Raw genomic sequence first — 23,666 nt, 5'->3', positions numbered from 1 at the left:
TTATTTGACGTTGTCTGGATTGTGGACGATACTGTTGTTCAGAAAAATTTTGATTTTGTGAACGATATTGTCCTGAATAAAAATTTTTGTTGTTAACACCATTATTTTTGGTATTAGCTTGAAAGTTGTTTCCCCCTTTTTTTATTTATTTTAGATAAGGATTTAGATTGCCTTCATCCAACCCAATAAATTTATAAATTTCATTCGCCATTTCCGTTAATGATGTGACCGATTGCACTGTATATGCAAATGTCCCTGATGCTAATTGTTTTATTCGCTGAATTAGCATCCCTGAAAAAATTTTTCTCATAGTGTCACCATTTTCGCTTAGTGCACTATATTCTGTTATGTCATCCACGATTTCGTTTAATCTTTTACTTAATTCAGCTATACTATTTACTTTCAGAATCGAAATTTCTTTCGTGATCATCAATTGATTTTTTGTGGGTCTATAATGTTGCCTTAATTTAGTTTTACAACTTTCCCAATTTTCAGGTGGGTTTATTTGCAAAAAATTTTTTGCTGATCCACCAATTTTCAAATCATAAATAACCCTGAATACTATTTCTTCCTGTCCTACATAGTCCCTTCGTACCCTGTAAACTGCTTCAATGAAAGATGGCAATTTTTTTACAATGCCTTCAAAGGGAGATACATATCTTAAGTCTTTTTCGACTCTTTGCCTAATTGTAAGTTGATTTATTGCTGCATTTTGTGCAGCTATCTGTGTTAAAGATGCCAAGCATCGAGTTAGCATTTCTATTTGCTTTGCCATATTTTTTATTTTTAATTTTTATTTTATTTTTGCAACAAAAATTATAAAACAATTGCAACTCTGTTAGCTTGTTTCTTTTCTCGTTTGTTCGTTTCTTTTTCTAACTTTATTGTTTTTGAATTGATTGAAACATTTAGTGAGTATAATTTCTGCGTTGACTATTTTTTTTTTTTACAAAGAAAGTAATGACTTCAAATAAAACTACTACTTAAATTATTAGTTGAATATTATTTTACCTTGCTGTTGGTGCTGCTGGTTTTGTTGTTGTTTTGTTGTTACTGTTGTTACTGTTACTGGTGTCGTTGTTATTGTTAATGTTGTTGCTGTTTTTGTTGAGTTTGCTGCTACCCCTGTTGTTGTTATTCTTGCCTCACTTTTACTCCAAATTCTTGCTTATTTTTTTAAATTTTTATTTTTTAAATATTTTTATTTGCTGAATAAGAATTGTTTCACCTTTCAATTTGATCACGGAAAGTTATTAAGGTTTCTATATTTATTTATTACTTTTAATGCTTTTTTTCATATTTTTATTTGCTGAAGAAGAATTGTTTCACCTTTCAAGTTTATCACGGAAAGTTATTAATGTTTCTATATTTATTTTTTACTTTTAATGCTTTTTTTCATATTTTTATTTGCGTTCAATTTTCGGTCGCGGTCAAACCAAAACTTGGTTCTTACAAAAGCCGACTGCGCCAATTACGATATTATATATCTTTGAATAAAACTCCGGTAATTCTGTACTGTGCGGCTTGCCGTTTAGTTTATTATTAATTATCTTATTCTTTATAAAAATCTTATTTGCTAAATTTACTTGAAGCCGTTGTGCTGACTTGACATTCCTCAGCATCAACGACCCGGCATATCTTAAATAAACATATCAAATATTGGTATTTGATTTCATTTTTATGGAATTTAAAATACCATTGTTTGCTTATGCATATTATATATTTATGCATGTTAATATGCATGTATGTAGTTGAATCTGAAGATTCAACTTACATTTTATAGGAATAAAAAAAATACTTAAAAAATACTTGTCTTTTTTTCTGACAGTGGTGGAGTCGTTTGACGACGCAACTTGCGCGGACATATAAAAGGTATTTAATTTTTAAATAAAAAATAATGCTTACGGGACAACGTTGTTTGTGAACGTGTCTACAAAGTTTCCCATAAATTATCTGCGAACTCATTTTTAGAGATTTTCCCTTGGCAATAGGATATTTTATCGCACTAAGACGTAGCCTATATGTATATTAATCTAGGTGAAAACTAAGACCATATCAAATTTTATTACAATCACTCCAGCCATTTAGTTGTGAAGAAGTAACAAACATTAGCCTTTAAAATAGTAGTGGGATTATTGTCAAAAAAGTCTTGCGGTATTTTCGCTATTTGGCGCTGAAAGCGCGTAGTTCTAGTTTTATTCGTCGCATCGATGATTGTCGTTTCTTTTAAGTCGTTCGTGAGTTATAGCGTCGCAAACATGGAGCAAAATAAAGAGAAAATACGACATATTTTACAGTACTACGATAAAGGCAAAAATGCATCTCAAGCCGCAAATAAAATTTGTGCAGTTTATGGACCCGATATAGTTTCCATTTCCACCGCACAACGATGGCTTCAACGTTTTCGTTCTGGTGTAGAGGTGGTCGAAGATGCGCCACGCTCCGGAAGGCCTGTCGTCGAAAATTGCGATAAAATCGCTAAATTGGTCGAAAGAGACCGGCATAGTAGCAGCCGTAGCAGCGGTCAAGAGCTGGGCATGAGTCATCAAAAATTCATTTCAATTTCAATAAAAAAAAATTCAATAAAGATACCGCAAGACTTTTTTGACAACCTAATATTTTATGAAAGAACAACAGGAAAAACGTTAGCTTCGGTAGCACCTTAGCTAAAATACCCTTCCCGACTAACGGAGTTTTAATAAAGGATTTTGATCGGCCGTTTTGTATATATATACTAATAGTAGTCCGATCTGGAAAGTTTCGTCAAATATTGTAGCGATACCTTGGATAATAATCCAATGCAAATTTCGAGAAGATATTTTGTCAAATAAAAAAGTTTTTCATGGAAGAACTTAATTTCAATCGTTTGTATGTATTATATACATATATACATTTAAAGGTCTCCAAAGGTCGACAAAACGTCCTACTGAACCACAGTATCACGACTTCACAGGAAACAGTTCGTACCTGTTGTAGTAATGAAGTATCTAGCTAAGTCTGGGACTTCCTACCTGCGTGTTCGTTGTTCCTCAATAGCACAGATAAGGAGTTTTAGTTTGGTTGGGATACAAAAAGAACTACATCAAGGTGTCATGCGACATGTGTCTCAGCTAGCCGGCTAGGATCCGGCTTTGTGTAAGCGAACATAATATTCCCTACTCTCCTGGTTTTAAAATATGAGCCAAATCAAAAATAGAACAAAATAGAAAATTCTAGGCCTCCTGTGAAAAGTCGGAGGGAGCTATTTGTTTTCCCAAGAGAGCAGTGTTTGTCACGATAACAGCCAACGCAAAGTCTGAAGCGAAGATCAGCTTGATCAGGGCGCAAAGGCTGGCACTAGCAAGGGCATTAAAACCAAGGGTGGCTCAAGGAAATGAACAGATCAAGGCTAACAGTACCAAACCCAGTAGTCAAACGTTGGCTGCTAAGCAAGGGGAGAAGGAATATGTGTAAAACTGCTAGTAGTTCCTCTGTCAGAGAATGGACAAGTTTTAAAGACGAAGACCCAGCGAAGGCAAGGTATGCGGAGGAGCGATGTGTTGCCTACATGCTGAGAAAAGTGCAGCTGCAACCGCCGACCAAGAAAAAGCTAACCAAGGGGCTCCAAGAAGCCATTGAATATGAACAGTCTTGCCAAATTTTAAGCTTGAGCCCATACCCCTGGCTGACAGAAGTCAGCTGAAAAAGCTAAGCCGTCAACCAAACCACTGAAGACTAAAGTCATGACGCCAGCAAAATCATTTTCTAATGAGGCACGGTACGGTAAACTAGATGAGGGAGATCCTGAAGGAAGAACTCTTCTGGCGTTAGAAGTGCTATTAAGGAAACCAGGGCCAAATCAATAGCCAGGGTTGGATAGGTGTACCCCTGAGTCAAGCTAATAGCGGTAGTTAGGAAGAATATCACATCCCGACTAAGAGCAAGGGCATGGATCCCAGATACACCATCACAGGCAAACCAGATAATGCAGCTCATCAGAACTTGGAACCCAGATATGCCGACTGGAGGATGAAGCAGAATCTCGTGTGAAGACAAAACGAGCCAAAGGCAAAATACATGTATAGAGCCGCTGACGAAAAGTGGCGAAGAGATTAACTACGGGTTCATAGAGGGTAAGTTCACGACCTACAAGTTGGACGCCGATACAGTAGACCAGTTGGCATCGCAAATGGATTGTGAAGTCGAAGAAGATCTAATGGAGTCCTTGAGTGACGTGGGAAATACTGAGCGAGGTGAGTGTTCTTTTGGGTCTGAGAATGCAGACAGATTCTAAATTATAAACGGACATGTACAATGGCTAATAAAAAACTCAATGTTTTCATCTTACATAGCTATAGCACCACAGCAGTAAGCTGGGAGATGGGCAGTAGCAAATATCAACTGGTGTTATGTTATATGCCGTTTGAAGAAAAAGAAGTACCATTGCAGCTGATGAAAGAGCTGGTACAGGATATCGAAGCATCCAGCTTCTTGACTGTACTAGCATCACGGCAGAATGGATATCAACTTAAAGAGTGAGTTGCTTTTTAATTACTTACTAGGCACTTGCCTTTTGTTATTTAACATAACAAGAAACCCGGCAGCAGGTATTAGACATTACACTCATGTCACAAGCACCATAAATAAAATAGCTTGGGTTAGTTTAGGTTAATCTGGTAGGCAAATAAGCCACGCATCGACCAGTTTGGTCCTTTGCGATTCCCGATGGATTTTACTTGCTAAGTCCAAGAGGACTTTACTTGACACGAATTTTAACAGACTCCACTGTCTCACTACTGATACCTCTTCTAGTGTATCATATTTTGGGACCCTAGATGCTTACAGTGTAGTATTCCCAATGCGGGACAAGTGCACAAGAGATGCTCAATTGTTTACTTGGTGTCCTGCTCTAGACATTTCTGCAGTCTTCTCGATCTGTAAGCCCCATCCTGCGGGCGTGTGTCGCCACCAGTAAGTGACCAGTTAGTATTCCCATCATCTTCCTAACGTCTCTTCAATCGAGTGCCAATAACAATTTTGTGTACTACCGATCCGATCTATCTGACTTTTGCAGTTTTATACCCTGGTAGATCGTTCCATCGCGATTTTATTTTCTTTACCACGCTTTTATTAAGATCCTCGTATAGACAATGCGTGGGTTTCCAAAAGTTGATCAAGTTCTCGGATATCAGCCCCACACCATTCCTGCTAGTATGCTATTTCATTGCCCTCCATGCTTTTGTGACCTGACGCCGTAGAAGTGAGGTTGCTTACTTTTGGCAACACTTTTTACTGCTGTCCTGCTACCAGACACTTCTGACCGATATGCGATATGAGTTTACTGTATTGATTGCTACGTAGATGTTGACTTCGGATTAGCCTGCAGATGTATTAGAGGCCAACTCCGCGGCTTTCGCAATAGTAAAGACCTCAGCCTGAAATATACGGCATTGGTGCAACAATTTAAAAGGTTGCCTTATGCCTAATTCTGGACAGTATATTCCCGCACCAACTCCATCGCCCAATTTCGAGCCATCAGTTAAGATTTTTTGAGTGCTGCGTGTAGCAAATATACCGTTATGCCAGGCATCTTTTTCTATGTTTACTTCGAACTTTCTTTCCCAGTTGAAAAGTGGGGTCATGTAGTCGGTGTTTGCCTAACCGCCATTACCCACCCAGCTATGCCCGAAGGTTTTAAATGTAAATTCTCTTGCAGCCAGTAATCATCCTGCTGATTTTTCTGCGCAGTTTTCAGAGAAGATTTCTATAGGTGGCGTGCTTAGTACCAGTTGAAGAGCCACCGTTGGAACCCTTTCCATTAACTTCCGGTAGATGGATTTTCGTACGCCTGTCCACTATACTACTGTATCGCAGAGCAGAATTAGTCTAACTATAGCTTTGTAGCACCAGTGCATGAGAGAGGGAGAGAGTCTCCAGGCTGTTTCTTCCACGTTGTGCTTCCACAACCGTTTGCTGTCCAAGACTACCCCAAGGTACCTGGTGCGATCCTTGAGAGAGAGTTGTGTCTTACGCATTTATAGAAGGGAAACTCCATAGAGGACTTTGTGGTTTTTCGTAAACACAAGCACAGCCATTTTTCCCGGGTTCAAACACCGACCCGATTGCGATAACCATTTCTGGACTGTATGGAGAGTGGTAGCCATAATACTGCTAATGGTCTGTAGACATCTTCCTGTTTTTAATATGGCAATGCCGTCCGCATAAGCCACTATCTTAGGTGTTTTGTCTTCCAGGTTCCTTAGCAGTTTATTCACCACTAGTGTCCATAGAAGCGGAGATAGCACTCCACCTAGAGGCGTGCCTTTACAGACTTCCTTGGTAATTTTAGAGTCGTCCCATTCTGCTCGTATCCGTCTAGAGGTCAAATGCCTGTTCATAATACAAGATTCCGTAGAGACGTTGTTGCACGCTCCAGAAATGCCCAGGAATGCTCTAATATTCAAGATATTAAATACTGGTGTATGGTGTGCAGTCTCTATTGACCTACCCTTCGTATATGCGTGTTGCTTCGAACAAGCTTCTAAAAGGCGCTGTGGCCCTAACGTCCGCGTCCAAGGCTTTGTCTAGCGTTTTCAACAGGAAGGAAGTTAAGCATATAGGCCTAAACACTTTTGAGTAGGTTGGGTTTTTCCTACCTGTCTTCGGTATAAAAACTACCCTAGCCTTTCTCCATGGGTGCGGCACATAGCTGAACTTCAAGCATCCCCAAAACTCGCCTTTAGCCATTGCACAAATAGACAGAACGCATTTTGCTGCATCGCTGGGATGATTCCGTCAGTACCGGGAGATTTGTATGGGTGAATGGGCGGATTGCCCATTATATTTTCTTCTCAGTAAAGATGTGTTCGGGAAAGTTTACTGCACCACTCCCTTCGTAGCTAGGACTTACCTCGTCCTTACAGCCTGGAAAGTGCACCCCGACTAGGTCTTTCAATGATTCCTGGCAGTTTTCCGTCCACTCTACGCTACTTTTGCGAATTAGAGCGAACGAAGCAGGACTTTTGGATAATAGTTTCCTAAGTCTCGCAACCTCCTGAATCTTTTTAAATCCACTGAAAAAGGTTTTCCAAGATTCTAATTTTGATCTGAGCACTAACTTCTTATAGTCCAGCAGTCCTCGCATTCTGCTAGCTGGGCCCAGTTGAAGCATTCCCGTACGTTGTGCCTTTGAGACCCAAGCTCTTTGTTCCACCACGGGGGTTTCGTTTTGTGATTGAGTCGCAGCGTAGGGCATGCGTATTGAAAACCTGCATTTAAGGCATTCCTATATACAGTCACGCCCTTCCTTCTGCTGGATGTAACCGCAAGCCTTTAGAGCTCTGCTATTGACGTCTTACAATCATTTGGCATGTAGCAGGATGTAAGTAGTAAAGTCTCATCCTTGGCACCCTTCATGGCCACAACCGTTATATCATCCTTGGACCGACTGTAATCAGTATGGGAATTTAGACTTTTCTTCACCAATATCGCCGATTTTACCTGGTTTAATACACTCGGGGTGTCGTAAAGTTTTGTGACTTCAGCCCAGCGACCACGTTGCCAAATGTAATCCATGTTTTCTGGACTTAAGCTACGTCGAAGCCGCCCTTCTCTAAATTGAGAAGAACCTCGGTAGAGGCGATATTACTTTTGTGGAAGTTCACTTGGAGTATTCTCAGCTCTTGGTTTTGGACCATCAGAATGCCGACTGGGTTCTCTCTCCACCTCCTCTAGGAAAAGTGAAGTTGCCATGATCTCTTCTATACTAAGATCCTTTTCTACTTCAGCCATCTCCCCGAACCTCACGTACAGAAGATCCTCGGCCACCTTATTGAGCTGGATGATTTATCTTTGGCCTCCATCATCGCTGATGAATTTTGCCACGCTTAACACCCTCTAGTCGCTAATGGGCAATTTCAGAATCTGACGATACAGCAGTCTCAGAGCATGTTCCGGGTCCACAATGCGAGGAATGGTTATCTTTGCTTTTGGCATAGATGAAATACCGCCGCGGTCCACCACCTCCTGCTTCGTTCCCTCGCACAGTTTAAGAAGTGTTCTAACCGCTGCCCTTACCCCTGTTATGGTCGGGTCGTCGTTGCTTTTTAAGATTTTGACGCCGCTAAAACATCTTGCTTCTTTAAATGATGGCATGAGTGTGCTCGGTTCTGCAAACATTCTTAAAAAGAGTTCTTCCAATAGCTACATTTCCACTACTTTCCACCGCTCCTGTGGCATTTGTCCCAGCGTGTTACTGCGGCCTATGAGCGCAACAGTCGAATGCCATTTTGCAATATCATTGGCCGCCGGTGCCTTGGACGTTACCGGTTTGTCGTTGGCGTGCTTGATGTCTAACTTCCCGACTGCGGCTTTGCACTTCTTCCTTTTCGAGGCTTTCTTAGCTTCTCTTTCCGTTGAGCGCTGCTTCTTTCCTGCAATATGCTCTTCAATGCGATTAGCATACGCTGCGTCCGAGGCAATACTCCAATTACGAGTGGGGAAGTGTGTCCGGACGTTCTTCACCTCGTCTCTAGCCCAAGCCAGCCGTTTCACCTCTTTTTTCCTCAGGTCACCTGCACAGGAGAGCGAAGAAGTTCTTCTTCTCTTTTCGCATTTATGCTCACAGCACTTTTTTGTTCCAAGTCTTCATGAACTGTGGCCCCGTGCGTTGTAAAGCTGGTTTGGCTGTAACTACTGCAACCTGCAGTACCGCAGTAATATGAGATAAGGGATTCTACTTGGGACTAATTTTAGACAGGAAGTTTTTATGAAAATCAAGCTTGTACGCTAGGGTAAAGAAATTAACAACAGCTCTATACACGTGTATAAGAATGGTGATTAACAGGCTGATTAACGCTTAGGGAAGCTCATTGCCACTAGTTAAGCTGGCAGAGAAACGGCTAGCCAGGCACTTTCTGCAGAACTTGATGCTAAAATCGTCAAAATTCAGAAAAGCCTTCTTGTTCTGACAACAAGGAATATATTTATACATAGAAATAATCGGGCGGCGCTGAGACAATCCGTTGATCTATTTCATGATAAACCTGCAGTGGTTTCCAGAACATAGTGATATTCCCGGGAACTGTGAACCAGATGAACTAGCCAGCACAGCACCTTACAATTAGACTCCGGAAAAGTGGGAATTTATGTCTCTTGCGACTTACAGAGATCTAATCGAAAAATATGTTAGGAGCTTAGCTAAGTCTCTGTGGAATCAATCCTTGATAGGCAATCATGGCACGAATGGAATAAGGGCCGCATATGTCGACTGTTAATATGTACATAAATGGAATGATATAAGAACTCTAGTAGGAGTTCTAACAGCTCACTGAGCCAGTAAACTTGGATCGCCTTATAACGACTATTGCAGAAGCTGTCAGGAGGTGGAAGAAGAGGAGATTACATAAAAAAAGAATCGCAAATATCATTCAAAAGTTTCTTGACGACGTCTCGGAGGAAGCAGGTGGTGGTTCAGAGAGTAGACATTAGAGTCAGAAGACTTTAGTCTTAGTGGTAACACAATGAGTCCCTAAAGGTCTAAGTGCGTCGGGAGACAGCCTACCTACCTAGGGTCTCCTACAGCCAAATTCTGTGGCTCTTTCTAAACCTATTTTGCTTTAACATAAAACTTTAATGCTTTGGCCCGAAACAATCTACCGCTCTAGGCAAATGCCAAATTCTGCGGATCTTCTAAGCCTATTTTGCCACAAACAAAATGTATAACTTTTGAAAATATTAATTTTAATAAGCAAAAACCACTCGTATTTCAAAGGTTAGAGTACAGGGTTTGTCCGGAAAGTAATAGGTCTGTGTTGATTAAAAAAAAATTATTGGAACAATAGCCGCGGTCTGGTTTTTTTTTTTGTTGCCGGAGGTTGCCTGTTTCAAATGGCATGTACGATTCATCCTACTCGCGCATGTACCGTCATTCTTACGAAGTGCAGAACCTGCGGTGTAAGACGCCTACGTACCAAACCCAAACTCCGTCTCCTCTAGCTATTTATTATTCCTTGTGGGACCGCCGTCAGGCATTTCTTCGCAAGGATAAGCTTTAGCTGGTTGGCTCTCGTACTAGAAATTTTCTAACTCCACGTTAATCACCCGTTTTTTATTAGGACTGTCGCGCTCCATTCTCTAACAAAATTCCACACCTGCAGAGAACGTTGCATGTGTGGTACAATATTTTTAGGTGTTAGCCGTTCTGAAATAATTTTATCTAGCTCCTCCCTTTCATCTTTATAACGGGGTCACATTAAGAAAAAGTGCCATGCGTTCTCATTACCGTTTACACAAAAAGCAGCAAAGGGAAGTCAAACTTATCGTCATGTCCATACTTGTATTTGTGGAAATACTCTCTGAAGCAGCCAGTCAGGAACTGCGTCAAGTAATAGCCAGTTTTTCCGTGATTTCTTTCTACCCACACTAGCACGTTTTTGATCAACGTGTGTGTTCATCTACCTTTTGCTGTTTCATCCCATCGTTTCTGCCACTCATTAAGACTGGTTTGTCTTTCTTGCTATTTCTCTTGTTTATTTAGTTGTCTGCCCGTGTTTCTCATGTTTAGTACTGACTGGCTACCTTTGCCAGAAGAGCGCGTCTATTCTGACTAGGTCCACCTATGTTGGCCAGGATTCTAGTTTATGCAGCCGTCACCTTTGCTGCTTTCTCACAGGCTTTCGCGATGTGGGTCCGATAATTTAACCTCGCGTCAATAATTACATCCAGGTACTATTTCAACGAAAATTGCGTTGCGATATAGTATCCATCAATGTTGAGCGTAGTTACCTCTAGCTTTTCCTACTCGTTATTAGCACCGCTTTGGTTTTTGGCCTGCTCCTTTGGCAGTCTTTCTTGTCAGGTACACTTTCACCCAGTTTCTGCTAGGCATCATCTTTTTCAAACAGCCCTTAGAATATCGCTGTATGTCATGTTATTGGTTCGCGCTATCACTATCGCATCTGGCCTAGGTCGGTGCTTATATGCTGCCTCCTTTTTCCTTTTGATTGCCGTCCAGCCATCTTTTTTTCTGATATCTTTTCTTTGTTAATTGAGGTTAACGTATCTACTCTTTCCTGTTATTTTTTTGGAGAAGTCTGCCTTTTTACTGGTTGTTCTTCGCGAGGTTTTTTATGCGTTATTTACGGCTTTTTCGTACATCTTCGATATATTGCCAACTAAAGATTGTTGTTGATTGTTCGCTGTAGTGGACGTATCACATCTATCAACTTCTCGATTTCTTCACCAAGCTTAGCGTCCTTGTTGGAGATCTGCAAAGTCGCGAAGACAGTTTAAATGGATCTATTTCCATTACTGGTGTCCTCACGAGTCACAGGTCTCCCAGCACAGTCTTCATTAGCCAATTCTTCCGGGCCCTCAAAAAAGTCCTGGTGTCACCGAAACACACCACTTCTTGTTAAAGCAACATCTGGGGAAGCTTGCTTGATTATATCAAACGTCTCTGTCGCAGATTTACCGAGTTTCACACAGAATTTAATCACTTACCTCTGCTCTAACGTAAGCTGCATTTTCGGTTGCACTACTCACAGAAACACGCCGCGCGAAAATGTTTGTCCTGACTTAGATTATTTTCTAAGTCAACAAGGTAATCTTCAAAAAGTTGTTCAGATCGGTTAACTATAGCATATAGCTGCCATACAAACTGAATGATCGGAATCAAATGCTTGTATGGGAATCTTCCTCATTTGACGATATATCATTACGAAATTTTGCATGAGTTGTTGTTCATAGAAATAATGTAGTTTTGGAAGAAATTGTTCAGATCGGCTCACTATAGCATATAGTTGCCATACAAACCGAACGATGGGAATCAAGGGCTTGTATAGAAAACTTTCGCATTCTTCACGAAATTTGACATGGAATACTGCTTAAGGTAAGAACATAATTTCCTACAAAATTGCTCATATCGGATTACTATTATGGGCGTATTGTAGTCTAGAGGCTCGAATTTCGAGCTTCTTTCAACAATTACTAAAAAAGAAGCACTAGATATTTTTACTATCCGTTTTTTCATCATTTGTTTATTAAACTTAGAAGAGTACACAAAATAAATTTCAAAACAAAAATTTTTTTTTCATCGAGTTATGCCTCTTTGAAGGAAAGGGGGGATAAAGAGGCTGTGACCTCATCTCCATGATCTCCATGATTGCTACCCTTGTCGCCATCTGAAAAATAAAGCAATGACAGATTCTTAATGAGTACGAATGTCGCTATGTCATGAAGCAGCAAAACTAAAAAAAAAAACAAAAATTTCATAAAATAGCGGCTACTTAAAAAACGGTCGACTTTTCCACTAATTTTTCAATTTTGTCGATTTTTTTCTTAATATTATAAATTTCAAATTTTTATTTTTGGTTGCTTCTAGTGATAGAGATTTATTTAAAGAATATTCATGCCAAATTTCAAAAACGGGTTTAAAGTTTTACGTTATACGATATTCGCTCAACCGGTCTAGTTGCCACGTCATTAAAATGGCTATAACTTTGAAAATAATTTGAGTTTTGAAAAATCCTTTAAGGGAGATATTTTTGAATATCAAAACTATCGAATTATGAAAAAAAGAAATTTTAAATTTTTTTACTTTTAGAATACCCCTTTATGTGCTATACAATCTGGACGCATTCGCTTGCTCTTGCAAAACCCTTGCACGGTGCAAGAATTGTATATATTTCCTCTTGGTGCATCGGCACAACAACAAACACACGCAGAAAATTATTTGCAATGGCAGTAAAATATGTCAGACCAAAACCCATGTATATTTGCGTGCAATGTCATACAAAAATATAATTGCAACCCTGTTTCAGCAGTATTTAATTATTTGCTAGCTATCCAAAACATTTGGATAAACAATATTTTTTGTTTTTCCATTTTGAGCATGAATAAACAAACGGCTGGGGGTACCGACTCTGGAAAAGGCAACATAAAGTTGGCCATGTGAAAAACATGATTCCTCCAAATTCACACCACAAACGTTAAGTGTTTGCCCTTGAGTTTTGTTGATGGACATCGCAAATGATAAACGCACAGGATATTGTAATCGTTTGAATTCAAATGGTATATCAGTTGGAATCATAGGGATACGCGGTATTAAACAAACTTCTCCTTTTGATTTACCAGTTAAGATCGTAGCTTCAATCAAATTTAGCAATAAATTTTTCACTGCCAATCTGGTGCCATTACACAGTTTTGGTGGATTAATATTTCGCAATAATATAATCAAAGAACCCACTTTCAGATTCAAGCAATGCGGTGGCATACCAGCCGATTCTAATGAATTTAAAAATTCAGTTGGATAATTCATTGCCTCATCTTGATTCATAGCACTGTCAATTGATTTATATGTCGTGACTACGCCTAGTAGTTTTGCTTGAATTTGAAAATTAATGGCATTGATATGAATGTTCTTCGGTGCTAAAATGGCGCGTTCTTTCAACCAATCATAGTTTCTGTAATTCTGAAGAATATTTGGAAAAACACATTCAATCAATTCATCTATCGATTTCGTATTTGTACAAAAATTATTCGGTACAGTGATCAATCCGTTGGTTCTGTCGATTTGTATTTTGCCATCACCAATTTGTAACAATTGTTTTGAAAACTCATGGGCAGCTGGATCATTTTGTAGGTGAATACGCATATTAATGTTCAGTGTCAATTTTTGTACATATCTCCAAAGAACTGATGACTTTAAACAGGCATTTATTTCATCATCAGGAGTTGACCGAGGAATGACAGGCAATATTTGTCGAAAATCCCCTGACAGTAATATCAAAGCACCACCAAAAAGCTGTTGGTTACCACGTAAATCTTGCATTGTTCGATTAAATGCTTCTAGTAATTTTTTATTCGCCATTGTACACTCATCCCACAAAATAATTGACGATAATCGCAGAACTTTTACCATAGCAGAATTTTTTGAAATATTGCAAGTTGGAGTTTCAATCACCTGTACATTCAATGGCAATTTTAATGCAGAGTGTGCTGTCCGACCACCTTCTAATAATGTAGCAGCAATTCCGAAGATGCAAGTGCCAATGTAATTTTCTGTTCCGATCGAATAGTGGCTAAAATCAGTGATATAACGAACGTTTTGCCTGTACCACCAGGTGCATCCAAGAAATTTAACCCACCTGCATTATTGGAAATGGCTTGCATGATTGTGTCATAGACATGTTTTTGCTGAATATTCATTTTGGTTATATTCGATTGTACAAATAAATGCGAATCATTAGAATTGAATTCCTGCTCACGTTGCAATTCACGATCAAACAGATCATGCATGTCACGATTTGGTGCGGTCATACCCAATTGTACTAATGTTTTATTTGCAATCCGTAGACACATATCTTCAATTATTATCAAAGCTTCGTTGTACATTTCCAAAGTTATCAACAAATCAGGATTTCTTGCATGATGACGCGTACGAATTAAAATATCTTCTGCAATATTATGTTTATATTTGTTCCAAAATTCAAGTGGATTTGATGGCATACATGTTGATAATATAACGGCAAACAGCATTCGTATTTGTTGAGGATGAGCCGAAATAGATGCATCATGAAGTGTTGAATCCCAATGAGCATCATCCTCCATCAAATGCAAAAGTTGGCATGCTTCACAATATGTTTCACACAAATACATGTTGATATAAATATAATGCAAGTAAGTTTGTAGGTGAGAATAATAAGTATGCTAGTTAAGACGAAAGTTCATAAATTTTGAGAGCGAAAGAGCGTAGCTAAGTAGGTAACAAATCGTTTAGTAAATGATTAAACTACTATTGATGTAAGTATGTTAATATGAAAACGTATAATCCGCTGGCTAAGTGGGATGAATCTGACCTAACAAATGGGGTTTTGGTGTGTTTTTAAAAATAATTTCACCATACATTGAGCGCTTTTCAGCTTTCCAAGTAGGTACGAGTTAAATAAAAAAAAATGTAACATATGTGTGGTGAAATTTTTGAAACATTTTGGCCGATATCTCGAGACCCTAGTCACGGAGCGTCAACAAAAATACTCTATACTATAGAAATCATCAACAGCTTCCACTTGCTACCCATATTGTACAAACACATCCTAGGGTTACCCGGGTCCACGTTTTGGCCTATTTCTCGAGACTCTGGTATCCGATTCTTAAAATTTTAAAACACAAACCATCTACTAAATAGTCCAAACAAAGCCTAAAAATTTGGTTTGGATAGGTGAGCCCGTTCTTGAGTTATAAAGTCACAACCAAAAATGGCATTCATTTTTATATATATAGATATATAATTTCTATTTAAATTATAAAGACTTGTTACAGTTTTTTTTATTAAAAATTTATGCAAAAGGTGCGCCAATTCACAATAGCCATGCATAATAGTCATTCACAATAAATTGACCGAATCAGCCGTTCATATATCACTAGATTCTGCAATGGGTGATCTCGTGCCCTTGTGTATTTCGGTATAGTATTTTTGCAATCTGCAATCTTGCAAGAGCAAGCGAATACCCCTATAGTTACTAAAAGAAATGCACCTGTCAAGATTATATTAGCTTCAGTGCAGCCGAAGTTAACGGTTTTTTTGTTTTTTATAGTGTTCACAATAGCTGGTATGTGAAACCTTGAAGCTGTTTATCTTAATATATAAAAATCACGTGTCACATTGTTTGTTTGCGATGGACTCTTAAACTACTGAACCGATTTTAATGAAATTTTTAACACTGTGTGCAGTTTGGTCCAACTTGAAAGATAGGATAGTTTATAACTCTCCTTATAGTCGCATTATTTATTTATTGCAAATTATTTGTTTATTATTAGCAAAGAGCTATCCACCAGTTGGTGGCGCTAAGAGCGGTATTGAGTGCGGTATGTTACAGTAGATGGCGCTACAAACATTAAATGAAAATGCGTTGTTTGAAGTTTATATTATTTGTGGTAAAGTTATACGAGTCTATGACTTCCAAAAAAAAAATAAAAATTGGGCGGGGCGAAGTTCGCCGGGTCAGCTAGTCTACTTATATAAATAAAAATGAATCGCCAAAATGTATGTACGCTCATAACTTTAATACGACTGAACCAAATTTGATAATTCTTTTTTTTAAATGTTCGTTGAGGTTCAGAGATGGTTTCTGCGAGAAAAAAATTCGAATAATTGCCGGAAAACCCCTAAAAACAGCCTTTTTATTTTTCTCATACAAACGAATGAATGTTTGTTTTTTAGTGATGCTAAGAGAACGGCTGAACCAATTATGATGAAATTTTCAAGATAATGTTCTTTGTGAATCGGGGAAGGTTTAGAAATAAAAAACCTGTATGTCTTTCATGAGGAAAGGTCGGAAAATTGAAAAATACCAAAAAGTTAATTTTTTCCATACAAATTTTTTCATTCAATTTTTTTGTTTTGTTTTTCAATTATTTAAATCGTTCAAATTTGGCGTTTGCTTCAAAAATTTTTGAAAATTATTCATTGAAAATGTTATGTGTGTTGCAAACAAAGTGATCAATTACAGATTGAAATTTGTTACGATGCCATGAAGAGGTCGCGCTAATATAGGTCGGCGTTCTTTTTGGCAGCAACATACATTAGCAGCCCAAGGCACATGTACGAGTACTCCCAGAATGCGATGCCATACATGCGGTATTATGCATCGCGGTCAACGGCTGCGGGGTCAGCTAGTTATTAAATAAAAATCCAAAAGTTTTTGTCACTTGTTTTAACAGATCGTACTTTTACCGAGTGCAAACAATGCAGTATTAATAACGGCAAAATATCAATTAAATTTAAAAATTTGCTTAGCATCGCGAATTAATATAAGAAATTTGTTTGTAATTCAACGGAATACTCGCAATCATTAGAATAGAAAAACATGCAAAACATGCACCTATGACTTTTATATTTACATATATTATACTAATTGGCCCCTCAGCCGTTGTCCTGCGTGAAATTATGTGTTTTGAAATGAAAAGAAAGTTGAATTTACATTTCATTTTTTTTTTCAATGTAACGCAACTTGATAAACAACATTTTTTGGTTTCTGTTCCTGTGTACAGAAAAGAAGGTTTTCCATTTCCAACTCGTGAGCACGCCACGTATTTTTGGCCGTGTGAAAAACAACATGGCTTCATCTTTTCATACTGAAAAAAAAAAATACGAAAGTTGCCGGAAAACGCCTAAAAACAGTCCTTTTCTTTTTCCTATACAAATGTTTTATTTTGTATATACATATGTACATATGTATGTAACTTAATGTGCAGTCTAGTGAACTGGCTTATTATAAATGCACTATTGTTCAAGACCAATAACCGCCACATTGGTTTCTTTGATGACGTACCTACAAACGTATTTTATAGATTACACCAAACGACAAACGGGTCAATTAGGGACCGCAAAACCTGAAAATTTCACTTGTTTGCTAGAAAAATATTCTCTGCAATAAAAAAATTAAAATACAATAGTGACACTCTTCTCACCAAATACACTAAAGAAATCACAACAAGTTACTATCATAAATTGCATTAAATGACCTGTCTAAACTTACTTAACACTTTTCTGGGTTACTCACAGCGGAAGTACTAAATTCTGAACTGAGAAAGAGTCGAAGTCTTGAGTACAGTATGAGACATATACATATGTCCGCAGAGATATCGAATTAATGGGGCGTTCGATAGTCGCAAGCGGCATCGTGTCTATGTGTTTTTCGTAGTTCGTGGTGGCACCTAGCGTTGACAAATATTGTCCATGGTTTACGCCTCGAAATCAAGGAGGTTATCGGGGAAATACTCCGCTTGGGGTACTTGTCACGCAGCCGTTGACTGATTTCAAAAATTTGGTTGGGATCAAGAGTGTGTTAGAAATTCATTCACAAAATATGTACCATGAGAATGCAATGGCAACGGGGAAGGACTTCGTGAGAGACTATCACAATCCACAACGAAGCGTCCGTAATCTTCTCGACGAAAAACATCTTTCGCAAACGCAAGAGAACAGAAAACGACTCATTCCCATTGTGAAAACGGTAATTTTTTGCGGAAAGCAGAACATCCCACTTCGTGGGCATAGAGATGACGGAGATATTCGAAAAAATAAAACGTTCGTGCAAAACGAAGGGAATTTCAGAGCTTTGCTGAGATTCAGAATCGATCCTTTCGAGCACATCTTCAAGAGCGACCTATACTAGTAAAACGATTCAGAACCAACTAATTGAACGCTGCAGGGGATACTGGACAAAATTTTGCATCGGGTGGCTCGTGCTGACTTTTACACGATTGTTTTTGATGAATCTCCAGATCTGTCGGGAAAAGCTCAGGTAATACTTTCATCCTGCCAATTATTACGTAGAAGTAGAATTTCCGTAAAAATATAATGATTGATGCCTATTGTCTGGACTATCGGATATTGGTTGTTCCCAAGAAACAGAAATTTACAGAAGAATAATGTTTCTCGTTACAGATTAGCGTTGTATTCAGATACGTCGATTTTTCTTCTGGCGAAGCATGCATACGAGAAGACTTTGTATCTTTTTTGAACACTCTCGCGGTGGGCAAAGAATCCGAAAAAAGAGAGGATGAAGATGGATTAATGGCTTACAGGACTGCTGGAAAAAATGACCGAACCGATGAAGAATTGTCTCTAAGTGGATCTGCCATTGGGAGGATTGTTCTTGGAAACATGAAAAAAATGAATCTCCGAATGAGGAAATGCGCTTCGATAGGGACTGATGGATGTGCGGTCATGCTGTCAGATATCGGAGCAATCAACGAAATTCGGAAAGAAGCAGAAAATGCTGTCATGACTCCGTGTTTCTCGTACAAACTCAACAACAGTATTTCAAAGTCAGTGAAAGTAGGATTAATCGAAAACGTTGCCAGTGCCATACGAGATGTCGACAAATTCTTCAAGCACTCATTTCCAAAACGTGTGGCTGTATTAGTAAAGATACTTCGTAAAAAAATTGTCCAGTTGTGTGAAACAAAATGGGTAGAGAGGCACGATGCTGTCCTTCAATTTGATGCGAAGTTACCGTTGATCATCGAAGCTCTGTCAAAAATCAGTGAGTGGAAGAACAGAGAAACAGCAGGCAAAGCAACAATTCGCATATCAGCCTTGTTCAAGTTCGAATTTGTCGTTGGGCTCTTCTGTCTCAGCGACATTCTATCGCTCACCCATTCGCTCAGCGTAGTTCTTCAAAAGGAAGCAATTGATTTGGCGAAGGCATCAAAAATGATTTGGGACGGTGGGGTGCTATAAGGCCATCGGCAATAAAGCCATAATGGCTTTATTTCACATTTAAATGTGAAATAACGCCAAATTTTTGATATGGGCTTTATTTCCAAACATAATTAGGCAATAATGTCATTATAGCTTTATTTCCTTTTTTTCATTTTAAGGGATTGGAATTTTAAAAGCATTATGGCTTTATTTATCATTTTTCAACATTTACTCTTATACGAGCATTTTTGATTATAATTTTTATCTTTCAAAAAAAAAGCGGCACGGCGCGGGGACGGGAGCAGTGCGCGCGGCGCGTGTGCGGCGCCCGTCGTGGCAAAGGAGAGTAATCACATCCTGCCGCCAAACTATCCTGATGTACTCACATTTGTTCATAAACTATTGAAAGCGGAATAATGACACCTTTTTTGTTCAAAAGAAAGGTTTGATGAAGGTATAAACTTTAATTTAAAAATTTCGATGTATATCAACCGTTAGATTTCTCTTTAATTCTTGATTTCTTTTTATTACAAATGTACAAAATTCATTCTGTTTTAACAAAATATTTCAATTTTAATAATATATGAATACAGTGTTTTTAACAATTCTACAAAAAATTGGACACAAAATGTTAGTTTTTTTTTATTTTTTGAAGTAATTGTCTTTCTTCTTCGCAACATATAACACAAACAATTATTGGATTTTGAGAATAACTTTCTTGTTTCATTATCCTCTTCATTTATAAATTCTTTTGAAATCATACACTTTTCCATTTTAGAAAACTGAGCGAGAATATCGGTTAATGTGATTCGATTTTATTTCAATAGCATAACACGCTTTTCAATAAATTTATTGTGCTTTTCAAAATCAGTATTTTTATCTCTATGCAAAGATACAGACCCCGATATTGATTTAACATAATCATTTGCTTTTTCTACATCTAAATCGCACAACATGTCTAAGAATTTATAAGTTTCATGTTCAGTTAGCTGTGAAAGCCTTCCGCGGAGTTGCTGGTTTTTATGGGCTCTCCGTATACGGAAAAATTTATTGGCTTCACCTAAAAATATTAAAGGAATGAAATGTAAAACTTATACATATTTATATTTGTGCTGTAAAACTCTGCAAAAACGTTACACTTACGCAACATACATACTTTCTTAATCCACTGCATATTGAAATATTTTAGAAACGCCTGGAAATAACTTTCGTTATTACTTCTTGCCATATATTTCGGATTCTCGGCCTCATTCATTAAAATTTTATGTGCTGCTATTATATGCTCAGCTTTCAATAAAGGCAAATAAAGAAATTTATTAAATAGATTGTAAACATTAGGTTAATTATAAGTTATCTGAACCACCCATTGTATAATAGAAATGAATTGTATGTATATGAAGTACCCGGTGGTCCGTCAAAAAGAGCCGGCAACCATTTTGTCAAAAAAACATCCGGCATTCATTTTTCGCAAGTCAGAATAAAAGAACGTGTGCTTATTAAATCTCAGGTGTGGGGTTGTATCCACAGCCATCCAAATAAATAATTAAATAAAATGAGATCAAGCAAGGGCAACAAAGCCGCAAATACGAATATTACTGCCCGGGTCGGTGCTCCCGACGCTACCACTGCCCTAACTGCTGCCACCACTGCTATTCAAACTGGTGCTCCCGAAGCCACGCCGCCATAACCGCTGTCACCACCGCTGCTCAAACTAGCGCTCCCGACGCCACCATTGCTGTAACTGCTGCCACCACCGCTGAAAAAACGACCGATTCCGGGGGCCATCGCCGCCATAACTGCTGTTACCACCGCCGAAACGAATACCACCAGGCCCGATATTTGTCCTGCTCCTGCGTCAGCCGCATCAGAAATCGAACCACTATATGCAAGTGGCACATTATTAGGCCTAGAAGCAGAGCTACTAGAAGAACAACTCCGAATCCTAAAACTACGTCGCGAAATAGCTGAACTTGGGAACCAACATTATCACGAACCATCGAAAAATTATATAAATACCGATGAGCTCGAAGCTGCTGTGCCTAAATTCAGTGGAGACGACCACCGTGACGTCAATAAGTGGCTCGTCCAGTTCGAGGATTATATCGAAGCGAACAACCTCGGTGAGAGACAGAAGTGCCTGGCCTTACGGCGGTGTATGACTGGAACAGCTAAAGAGTGTACCCTTAATCACGGCCTCGCCGATTATGAAAGCTTAAAATCTTTGCTACAAACAATGTTCCAGCGCACCGCCACCAGGCAAGAAATTTACAGACAGTTGCGTGCCCGGCGATTGAAACCGTCCGAAACATGTATCGCTTATGTGGTGGCCATGCAGTCCATCGCTTCCATAGTAAGCATAGAAGAAGAAGAACTCGTGGACATCATCATCGACGGTATTCCCGACACCAGCAACAACATTTCTATCCTATATGGTGCTAACTCCATCAAGGAGCTGGTGAGGCGCATGGATCGCTACGAGCAGCGGCGAGCGACGCATCCATTACCTAGGTCCCCCGCCCAATTTGCCATGCGTGCCGGGGCCCCGAAGTCTACTGCTCCTACCGCCGAAGAATCAACTCGAATTCGCTGCTATAATTGCTCCCAATTTGGACACTACCAGAGCAGCTGCCCAAAACCAACTAGACCGCCAGGATCATGCTTTACCTGCCATCAAATGGGGCACCAACATAGCAACTGCCCTAGGAAGAAAAATCGACCAGTTCAAGTAGCCGCTGTGCTGGAAGGAGATGCTGCTGATGATGACCATGTAGAGTTTAAACAATGGGTAAGTGTGGCTTTGTGCAGACATTATCGAATCGGAGGCACAGGTTTTAAAGAAATGTTTTCTCTTCTTGATTCCGGGAGTCCCATTAGCTTAATGCAACGGTCAAGCGCCCCGCAATGCGCTCAATTATCAATCAATCAACATCTTACAAATTTCATTGGTGTTGGCCGGCACCGAATATATTCGTTTGGTACAGTGTTGCGTGCAGTAAAATTTAGAGGCAAAATTCGGTATTTACAAATAATGGTGGTTCCCGATGATACGATAACAACATCTCTAATACTCGGTCAAGATTTCCTTAAAATATTCAATATACGTTTCAAATAATTTAATATGAAAAAAAGAATGAATTCCAAACTAATTTGTTATCTAAATCTGAATTAAACAAAGTTGATTTTCTTTCTGATATAAAACACTGTGTTTCTCATTCGATATTAGTTGAGTTGCCTGACAGTGACCGTGGGGAATTTTTGTGTAATCGGAAGGGCGGCCGGGGTAGGGTTGGTGAGGAAAGTGTCAACATGTCGAACGCATGCGATGATAACATTTTGAACTTTGGTGTTTGCAACAGTGAATACACCGATGAATATGTCAATGTAGTAAGGGAACTAAATGCGATTGATGTTGGAATCGAACCGGAGGTAGACTTAGGACCCAAGTTAGATAACGTTAAAAGGGACGCAATTACAGCTGTCTTACTTAGCTCTTATATAAAACCTGCAGACATTAATTAGGAACCCTACGATTATAAAATGAAAATTCGCTTAACTGATGATACACCCTTTTATTGTTTGCCGAGGCGAGTATCTTTCCAAAACCGAGCAATAGTTCAAAGAATTACCGACGATCTTTTGAGTAGACAAATAATACGGCCAAGCGATTCGCCTTATGCCTCAGCTATTGTAACGGGTGATTTTTTTGAGGTTAGGATTTTCATGCATTAGTATTTGACAGATCACGTGGGATTTCAGACATGGTGTCAAAGAGAAAGATGCTCAGTATGCTTTGACATTTCATCATGAATAGACTTACTAACGAGCAACGCTTGCAAATCATTGAATTTTATTACCAAAATCAGTGTTCGGTTTTTTTTTTTTTCGGACAAATTTTGTTCAGCGATGAGGCTCATTTCTGGTTGAATGGCTACGTAAATAAGCAAAATTGCCGCATTTGGGGTGAAGAGCAACCAGAAGCCGTTCAAGAACTGCCCATGCATCCCGAAAAATGCACTGTTTGGTGTGGTTTGTACGCTGGTGGAATCATTGGACCGTATTTTTTCAAAGATGCTGTTGGACGCAACGTTACGGTGAATGGCGATCGCTATCGTTCGATGCTAACAAACTTTTTGTTGCCAAAAATGGAAGAACTGAACTTGGTTGACATGTGGTTTCAACAAGATGGCGCTACATGCCACACAGCTCGCGATTCTATGGCCATTTTGAGGGAAAACTTCGGACAACAATTCATCTCAAGAAATGGACCCGTAAGTTGGCCACCAAGATCATGCGATTTAACGCCTTTAGACTATTTTTTGTGGGGCTACGTCAAGTCTAAAGTCTACAGAAATAAGCCAGCAACTATTCCAGCTTTGGAAGACAACATTTCCGAAGAAATTCGGGCTATTCCGGCCGAAATGCTCGAAAAAGTTGCCCAAAATTGGACTTTCCGAATGGACCACCTAAGACGCAGCCG

The 23,666-nt window shown here is 39.0% G+C and overlaps 1 protein-coding gene across 6 annotated transcripts in view; it reads left to right on the top strand.

The window, feature by feature from the left end:
* The window catches only part of LOC105224248 (synaptotagmin-7), a 566,903-nt gene that overhangs the window by 169,332 nt on the left and 373,905 nt on the right, over positions 1-23,666 (top strand). Inside the window, exons 7-8 of one of the 6 annotated variants that reach the window (XM_049460408.1) lie at positions 1,829-4,232; positions 4,332-4,514. The exons of the other annotated variants lie outside the window; for them this stretch is intronic. The gene's annotated coding sequence lies outside the window, so the exon portion shown is untranslated. The remainder of the gene's footprint in view (positions 1-1,828; positions 4,233-4,331; positions 4,515-23,666) is intronic. 6 annotated transcript variants of the gene reach the window in all.

Source organism: Bactrocera dorsalis, chromosome 6 (assembly GCF_023373825.1).
Source record: "Bactrocera dorsalis isolate Fly_Bdor chromosome 6, ASM2337382v1, whole genome shotgun sequence".
Taxonomy (NCBI): domain Eukaryota; kingdom Metazoa; phylum Arthropoda; class Insecta; order Diptera; family Tephritidae; genus Bactrocera; species Bactrocera dorsalis.
The sequence above is the reverse complement of the archived record's forward strand: the minus strand, read 5'-3'. Positions and strand labels throughout refer to the sequence as shown.